Source organism: Triticum aestivum, chromosome 3B (genome assembly GCF_018294505.1).
Source record: "Triticum aestivum cultivar Chinese Spring chromosome 3B, IWGSC CS RefSeq v2.1, whole genome shotgun sequence".
NCBI classification, from domain to species: Eukaryota; Viridiplantae; Streptophyta; class Magnoliopsida; order Poales; family Poaceae; genus Triticum; species Triticum aestivum.
The window spans coordinates 57,569,895-57,577,876 of NC_057801.1; positions in this window are offsets into that span (position 1 = coordinate 57,569,895).

A 7,982-nucleotide genomic window follows, 5' to 3' on the forward strand; every position below is an offset into this window, starting at 1 on the left:
ACGGTTGAGTCAGCTTGAGCACAAAGATCCCTGGTTCCACAGGTAACTTAATTGCGGCGCACTTTGACAGGCGATCGGCAATGTCGTTCTGAGCTCTTGGGACATGCTCCATCTATAGGCCGTCAAAGTGCTCTTCTAGCTTTCTCACCTCATCAACGTGAGCTTCCATCAACGGACTCTGATAATTCTTGTTCACTTGGTGGACGACAAGCTGTGAGTCACCCCTGACAATGAGCTTCTTGATCCCAAGGTCTGCTGCGATCCTGACACCGGCAAGAAAACCTTCATACTCTGCAGTATTGTTTGTTGCTTGCTCCTTGGAAAAGTGCATCTGGACTACGTACTTGAGGTGCTCTCCGGTGGGTGCGACAAGTAGTACGCCCGCACCGGCGCCTTGCAGCGAGAAAGCACCATCAAAGTACATCGGCCACTCTTTGCTTGCTTCCTCGACGGGGATGCTCGTTTCTGGAATTTCTTCATCTTGTGTTGGCGTCCATTCTGCTATGAACTCTGCCAATGCTCTGCTTTGGATAGTTGAAGTGCTCTCAAACTTGAGGCCAAAGCTTGACAGTTCCAGTGCCCACTCGACGATCCTGCCTGTTGCTTCTGGATTTTGCAGTATCCTCTTCAGGGGAAAACGAGTGACGACTGTGATCTCATGTGCTTGGAAGTAATGGCGCAGCTTTCTCGAGGCCATGAGAAGGCCGAAAAGCAGTTTCTGCACACCAGAGTACCTTGACCTAGCCCCCTGCAGAAGGGAGCTGACAAAGTAAACTGGGCGCTGCACCATTCTTTTCTGCATCTTGTCACGCTCCTGCGCAGATCCATCTTTGTCGGGACCAGAGCTTGCCGGTGAAGTCCCCTGCTTGTCGCTGGATATGTCTGCCATGGTTGCTGGCTCATCATTCGCCTCCCTCTCCACTACTAACGCAACACTAACCACTTGATTGGTTGCCGCTATATATAGCAGCAACTTCTCTTGCGGCTTAGGTGCGACAAGTGTTGGAGTGGAGGACAGGTATCTCTTCAAGTCCTGCAGCGCAGCCTCCGCCTCCGAAGTCCATTTCATTGGACCTGCCTTTTTCAATATTTTGAAAAACGGCAGGGCGCGCTGAGCAGACCTAGAGATAAACCTGCTGAGAGCAGCTACGCAACCGGCAAGTCTTCGTACATCCTTGACGCGCTTTGGTGCTTCAATCTGCTCAATGGCCTTGATCTTGTCGGGATTGGCTTCAATTCCCCGCTGAGACACGAAGAACCCGAGAAGCTTGCCGGAAGGGACTCCAAACACACACTTCTCGGGGTTAAGCTTGAGGTTGATCTTGTGCAGATTTGCAAAGGTTTCGTCTAAATCTTGAATCAGAGTCGCCTTGTCCTTGCTCTTCACCACTATGTCATCCATGTAGGCTTCCACATTTCTGTGTATTTGCGGCTCAAAAGCGTCATGGACTACCCTTGCAAATGTTGATCCCGCATTCTTTAAACCGAAGGGCATCCGTACGAAACAGTATGTGCCACATGGGGTAATGAATGCAGTCTTCTCCTCATCCTCTTCTGCCATGAAGATCCGATGGTATCCTGAGTATGCATCAAGAAATGAAAGCAAGTCACATCCGGTCGTGGAGTCAACAATCTGGTCAATGCGCGGCAAGGGAAATGGGTCTTTGGGACAAGCTTTATTGACATCGGTAAAGTCGATACAAAGCCTCCATTTCTCGTTTGCCTTACGCACGACTACAGGATTGGCCAACCACGTAGGATGGATCACTCCTCTGACAAGGCATGCTGCTTCCAATTTCTTGATTTCTTCTGCAATGAATTCTTGGCGCTCCACTGCCTGTTTCCTGACTTTCTGCTTGACGGGCCGCGCATGAGGGCAGACGGCAAGATGGTGCTCGATTACTTTCCTGGGAACACCGGGGATGTCAGACGGTTGCCATGCAAATACGTCGACGTTCGCCCGCAGGAAAGCAATGAGCGCGCTTTCCTATTTAGGGTCGAGAGTGGCACTAATGGTGAAGGTACCACCAGTGCCATCCTCCATGGCGGACACCTTCTTGGTCTCTGGTGGAGCTGCCATTGTTTTCTTACACTTGCCGGTGGAGCTCGATGGTGCGTCCTCGACGGTAGCGCAGCACTCCGAAGAGGTGCGCTTGCCGGAGTGGGCATCAGAACTCTTGCCGGACTTGGTCTTCTTCTTCGCCCCGGGAGCTTCAACGGCAAGTGACTTGCAATCTGTTGCGGTTGCTGCTTCCCGGTAGATCTTGTCGGCGCAGATAAGAGCATCCTTCTTGTCGCCAGCGACAGAGATGACACTTATCGGGCCTGGCATCTTCAGCACGTTGTATGCATAGTGAGAGGCTGCCATAAACTTGGCTAGTGCTGGACGGCCGAGTATCCCATTGTAGGGCAATGGAAATTCAGCAACGTCAAAAGTGACCCTCTCAGTCCTGAAGTTCAACTCGCTGCCAAATGTCACTGGCAACATGATCTTTCCCTTCGGCTTGCTCCTTCCCGGATTGATTCCTTGGAATGTGCCGGTCTCTTCGAGCTCGCTATCAGGGATCTGGAGTTTCTGGAGTACCGCAGAGGGGATCAAGTTCAGGCCGGCCCCGCCGTCAACTAGCATCTTAGTGACCTTGAGGTTGCGGATAGTTGGTGAAACCAACATCGGCAAGCACCCGACCGTAGTTATGCGATCAGGGTGGTCCTCAATATCAAATATGATAGGTGTGCTGGACCATTTCAGAGGCTTGCGTGACTCGATGGGTGGTTCTGCCGCATTGACTTCCCACACCCACTGCTTGAGCTGGCGGTGTGTAGTATGCAGAGAAGCACCGCCGTCAACGCACAGGACCTCTGTGGCTTTCTGGAACTCCTGCTCATCGGTCTCGTCATCATCCATATCTTCATCGTCGTCGTCATCTTCATCCATGTCACGGCCGCGGGGAGGTCTGTCTCCTTGCCGCTGCTTGGCCTTGCCGCGGCGTCCTCCTCGTCCGGGACGTTTCTTGCCGGCTCCTCCAGCACCTTCCTGGGCTTTCTCCTTGTCGCGTCGCTCGTATTCAGCTTTCTGCTGTTCGACAAGCTGTTCGACCTTCTTGCAGCTCTGGAGGTCATGGCCCTTGGTGCGGTGGATCTTGCAGTACTGCTTGTTGGTGCCGTCCTGCTTGTCGGCAACCGCCACAGCCTGGTGGTTGGTGCCTGCGGCAATCTCCTTGCCGGGGCTACCAACTTTGGCTTTCTTGCCGGACTGCTCAACGACTAGCACCTCTTTGCCTTTCTTCTTCCTATTGTTCCGCCGCCGGTTTCTCTTTGCCGGGGCAGTCTCCTCACTATCAGATCCACCTGTATTCTCTCCGGGGAGTTTTCTCCCTTCCTCAGCACACGCACACTTGTCAGCTAGGGCATATAGCTCACTGACGTCTCTGATCTTGCACATCGCCATCTCCTCCCGCATCCTGCGGTTTCGCACATTCTGATGGAACGCGCTGATCACCGCGGCAGGGTGGACGTCTGAGATGTTGTGCTGTACGCGGCTGAATATCTGAATGTACTTGCGCAGGGGCTCTCCTTCCTTCTGGGCGAGCAGATGAAGGTCACTCTCTTGGCCATGAGGCTTGTGGCCGCCCGTAAAGGCGCCGACAAACTAATGGCATAGGTCTGCCCAGGAGGATATGGAGTTGTCCGGCAAGTGCATGAGCCAGAATCTGACATTGGGTTTGAGCACCAGCGGGAAGTAGTTGGCAAGGATCTTGTCGTCTCGTCCCCCGGCAGCTTGCACCGCGATGGTGTAGATGCTGAGGAACTCCGACGGATGCGACTTGCCGTCGTACTTCTCTGGCATGTCTGGCTTGAAATTCTTTGTGCTGGGCCACTGGACTTGCCGCAGCTCACGAGTGAACGTAGGGCAACCTACCGCGTACGGCAAGTCGCCTGGTTCCCCTGGCGCATGCATGTCGATAGAGGGCCCAGCGCGCTGGTCGGATTGACGCCGCACTTCTCTTCGGCGCTCGATGCGAGTACGAGCATCTTCTTGCTGTCGTTCATGAAGAACTTGGCGCTGATCGCGACGAGCTCGTGGATCCGATGATGCGGTTCCGTCGCTGTCGAGGTGGATTCAGCGAGTCGGCGATCTTGGCCTTCGGGGTGGAGAGTGCATGCTGGTTGCACCCCCACCGGTTTCGTCGCCACTGGCTCGTGCCTGGCGGTCCTGCCGCGGCCGTGATGTACTCGGCTGCCGTGGAGTGTCGCCGTTGGCGAAGCCGATGAGACTTTGAATAGTGGCCCTCCATCCGTCGATCTTGTCTTCCGTTGGAGGGTAATCCAGGAGCAGTTGAGCTCGCGCCAAAGCTTCTGCTAGAGTGGTGGGTGGCAGTGGCGAACGGTGCGAGGAGCGGGATATGCTCGGACTTCTAACTATGTTAGAAGGAGCAGTATTCTATCTAGGCGACCGTGTCTCGCTCGTGTCAGCATGTTGGCGTGCATGCTGGTCTTGAGCACCTCGAGATCCACCAGCTCGATCTTGGCCCAACAAACATATGGTACTGCGAGTACCATGACGCTGTCGGTCCTGCGCCTCCTGAGACGGGCGCGGTACATGTACGGACGCCGAGGTCTGCGCAGCCTTGCCCTTGGACCTGGCAGCACCGTGAGCTCCCTCGTCGATGTCCATTCTTCCGCCGGCGTCAGCCCCACCACTCGTTTGCTCCGGTGGTGGTGGGATCGACGTGGACAGAACAGCCGCCGCCGAAGTCTTCTTCTTCGGTGGCATGTCGATGAAGAAAATGAAGATCTAGCTCGTGTGAATACCGGATCAGGTTCACACAATCTCGACGCCCCCTACCTGGCGCGCCAAAGACGTCGGGGAAGCTGATCCACGAACACCTATGGGGACCGGCGGACCGGGCCCCTTTCGGTTCGGCGGGGGGCAGAGATCGCACGAAGAGCGGATCGAGGCGAAGCACACGACCGTTTACCCAGCTTCGGAGCTCTCCGGAGAGATAATACTCCTACTGCTGCTTGTCTAATTGTATTGAGTTCTTGCTCGGGAGCGCTGAGTGCTACAGTACACACGAGCTGCTAACGAGACCGAGCGTGAGTGTTTTCTGGTTTTCGAAACCCCCTCTACGTTGCGCATGGGCCTCCTTTTATATGCTCAAGGGGTCACCGACAGGTGGCAACGCAGACGAGGGTAAAAATGTAAAAAAGGGGGGTGGTTGGTACAGCTACCTGTACAGTGCATCCTACCTAACCCTGACGGCAGGGGACAAAGGCATTAAATGCCCGTCTGTGTCGCTCAAACAGTGCAAAAAGGGACCGTCAGGGACGCCACCGCTTGCCATGATGGCTATCTTGTCAGCGCCGCTTGCCACCGCGCACCGCTGGCTGCACAGCCTCCCACCACGCGCGCCTGGAAAGCCCCAAGGCGACACATTGGTGGATGTGCTGGAGCGTGGGTACAGAGTGGTTGCTTGCCATGGCAAGTGCCTTGCCGCGGTCGCTGTCTTGTCGCGTCCGGAAGCTTGTCGCTCACCGAGCCTTGCCGGGATGCATGGCGCGTCACGGCAAGTTCCTTGAGACGCCTTGGTTGGCCTTCCCGGCAAGCTCCTCTTGCCGGGGCCTTGTCTCCTTGGCTTGAATACTTTGTTCTTGAATGGCTCCAAAGGAACCACGGAGGACCTTGGCGGTCACCCGGCAAGCCTTGCCGCGGGGCGCTGCAACTGCCCGTGCACAAGTTTGGGATACTAGGGTACCCCTACCCTAGTACACCGACAACCGCCTTATTGGTGGCCCACGAGAGTGCCAGGCGTGCCCAGGGGGTGTGGGCGCGCCCCCCTGTCTTGTTGGCACCTCGGACACCATTTCGCATTGATTCTTCCTCTGAAAAATCCCAAATATTCCAAAATAATTCTCTGTCCGTTTTTATCCCATTTGGACTCCGTTTGATATTGGTTTTCTGTGAAACATAAAAAATGCAACAAACAGGAACTCGCACTGGGCACTGGATCAATATGTTAGTCCCAAAAATAGAATAAAAAGTTGCAAAAGTATATGAAAGTTGAAGAATATTGGCATGGAACAATCAAAAATTATAGATATGACAGAGACGTATCACACGTCGGGGTGATGCCTTCTGTGGCCTTGCTGCGCCACTTCTTCTCCCTTCGGGACACCGGAAGCTATACCTTGGCGTGCGCTGGCTTTGTCGCGTACTCCAAAGCCAACGCGATCTCGAAGGTCGGGAAGAGGGTTGATGGCTTCCAGAGTAAGTGGGTCATGATGGACGCCAGATGCACCCACTCTCGGTTGGTGCTGCCCACGGAGCAGCCCCAGGCTGACGAGGCATGGTCTCGCGTGAAGATTGACAACCACGGGTGAAGCTGGTGCCGGAGGAGATGAACACCTACCTGATACCGGGTAACATGAAGGCGGCGAAGCTGACCGGGCCACGCTCCTAAGGGAGTTCCTGGTGGAGCGGGTGGCTCCATTTCAGGCGCACTCACGCCCATTGTGGAGGCTTGGAGATGCAGATGACGATCTCCGCCTAAACTCGGAGGCCCTGGCTGATGAGGATCTGATGGCAGTTCTCCGCTTCCTAGTTGGAGGGGGTGTGGAAGGCCTGGAGGGCGCTCCTGTCCCCTTGTTCCTTTGCGAAGGCTGGCAGCAAGTGGTGGAAGCCATGCCCACCTTCAATGGGAGCGACCTGGTGCCGGAGATGCCTCCTGAAGGCCAGGAGGCGGCGGCGCCGGTGGAATTGTCTTCTGATGATTCCCGCGGAGGAGGGGAGGAATATGAAGAAGAAGAGGAGCGCGACTCGGAGGAGACCACTCAGGGGACAGGGGAGACTTCCGCTTGGCGCAAGGCCAACATCCTCTGCACCCTGCCGGATGACGACGAGGCCTACACCAGGCGAGGGGGAGAGGACCTGCCCGTGATCGCGAAGAAGGACAGGTCGGGGCTGATCTCCCGAGGGGCTACTCCGGCCCCAGCACTGCTCGAAGCTAGCTCCAGCCCCTCTGGTGCGCCCTTCTCTGCCTCTGGACCTCCCGAGGCTGCGCCCCGCAAGAGGCTCACGTGCTTTAAGCTCGGCAGGAGACCGCCAGAACACGCTGCGATTGACCAGTAAGTACTCGAACTCCGCTTTGCTCTTGTTTTCGCTGTCAGGGCTTGATGTCCTCTATCACTTGGGTAGGCTGCCGCCTGCAGCGAAGAGGCTGAACGGGGACATGGTGGATCTGCTTGGGGCAAGCTCACCCGTCGTGGCCGCGCCTTCGTCTATGGGAAGGAGAGGCAGTGGAGCTCGCACCTCCCCTGCCCGGTCGTCCTGGCGAGGCCAGGAGGAGCGCCGTGGCAGGGTGCCAGTCCCCATGGCCCTGCTGGCTCTGGGGCCACCGGCACTTGATGCTGTCACTGAGGTTGCCAAGACTCAGGAGCTTCCAGTCTCCTAAGCCATGATCATGCTACTATCTCCTCTTCCTGCTCCACTGGTTCCTGACTCCTCTGCCTCCACCGCCGTCTTGGACCGTGCCGTTGCTGAGCCAGGCCGGCTACGAGAAGAGCTCAAGGGCGCCATCCCCCGCCTGGTGGCCGGGCGCCTGGGGCTGATCTTTGGTTGGGTTCATTCTGAGACCTCCTTCCGAGTGGGCTAAGCCAGGCTACAGCAGCTTCCGAGGAGGAAAGGAAAGCCGCCACCCAGGCCGCGGCCGCTCGTGACGCAGAGTTGAAGGATGCCTCGATCGCCTAGGACCGCTGCAAGGCGCTGGAGGACGAGCTGCGGGGCCTGCGCGATGAGCTCGCCAAGGAGGCTCGCGACCGCCAGGCAAAGGAGGAAAAGATGAAGGCTCGGGAGGCCGCCATTGGGGACCGCAACACCGAGCTGACCACTGATCGCAGCCGACTGAAGACTCTGGAGCAAAGCTGAAGGCAGAGAGGGCCGAGCTAGACGCCAAGGCGAAGGTCTTGGCCGAGGATCGTGTGGC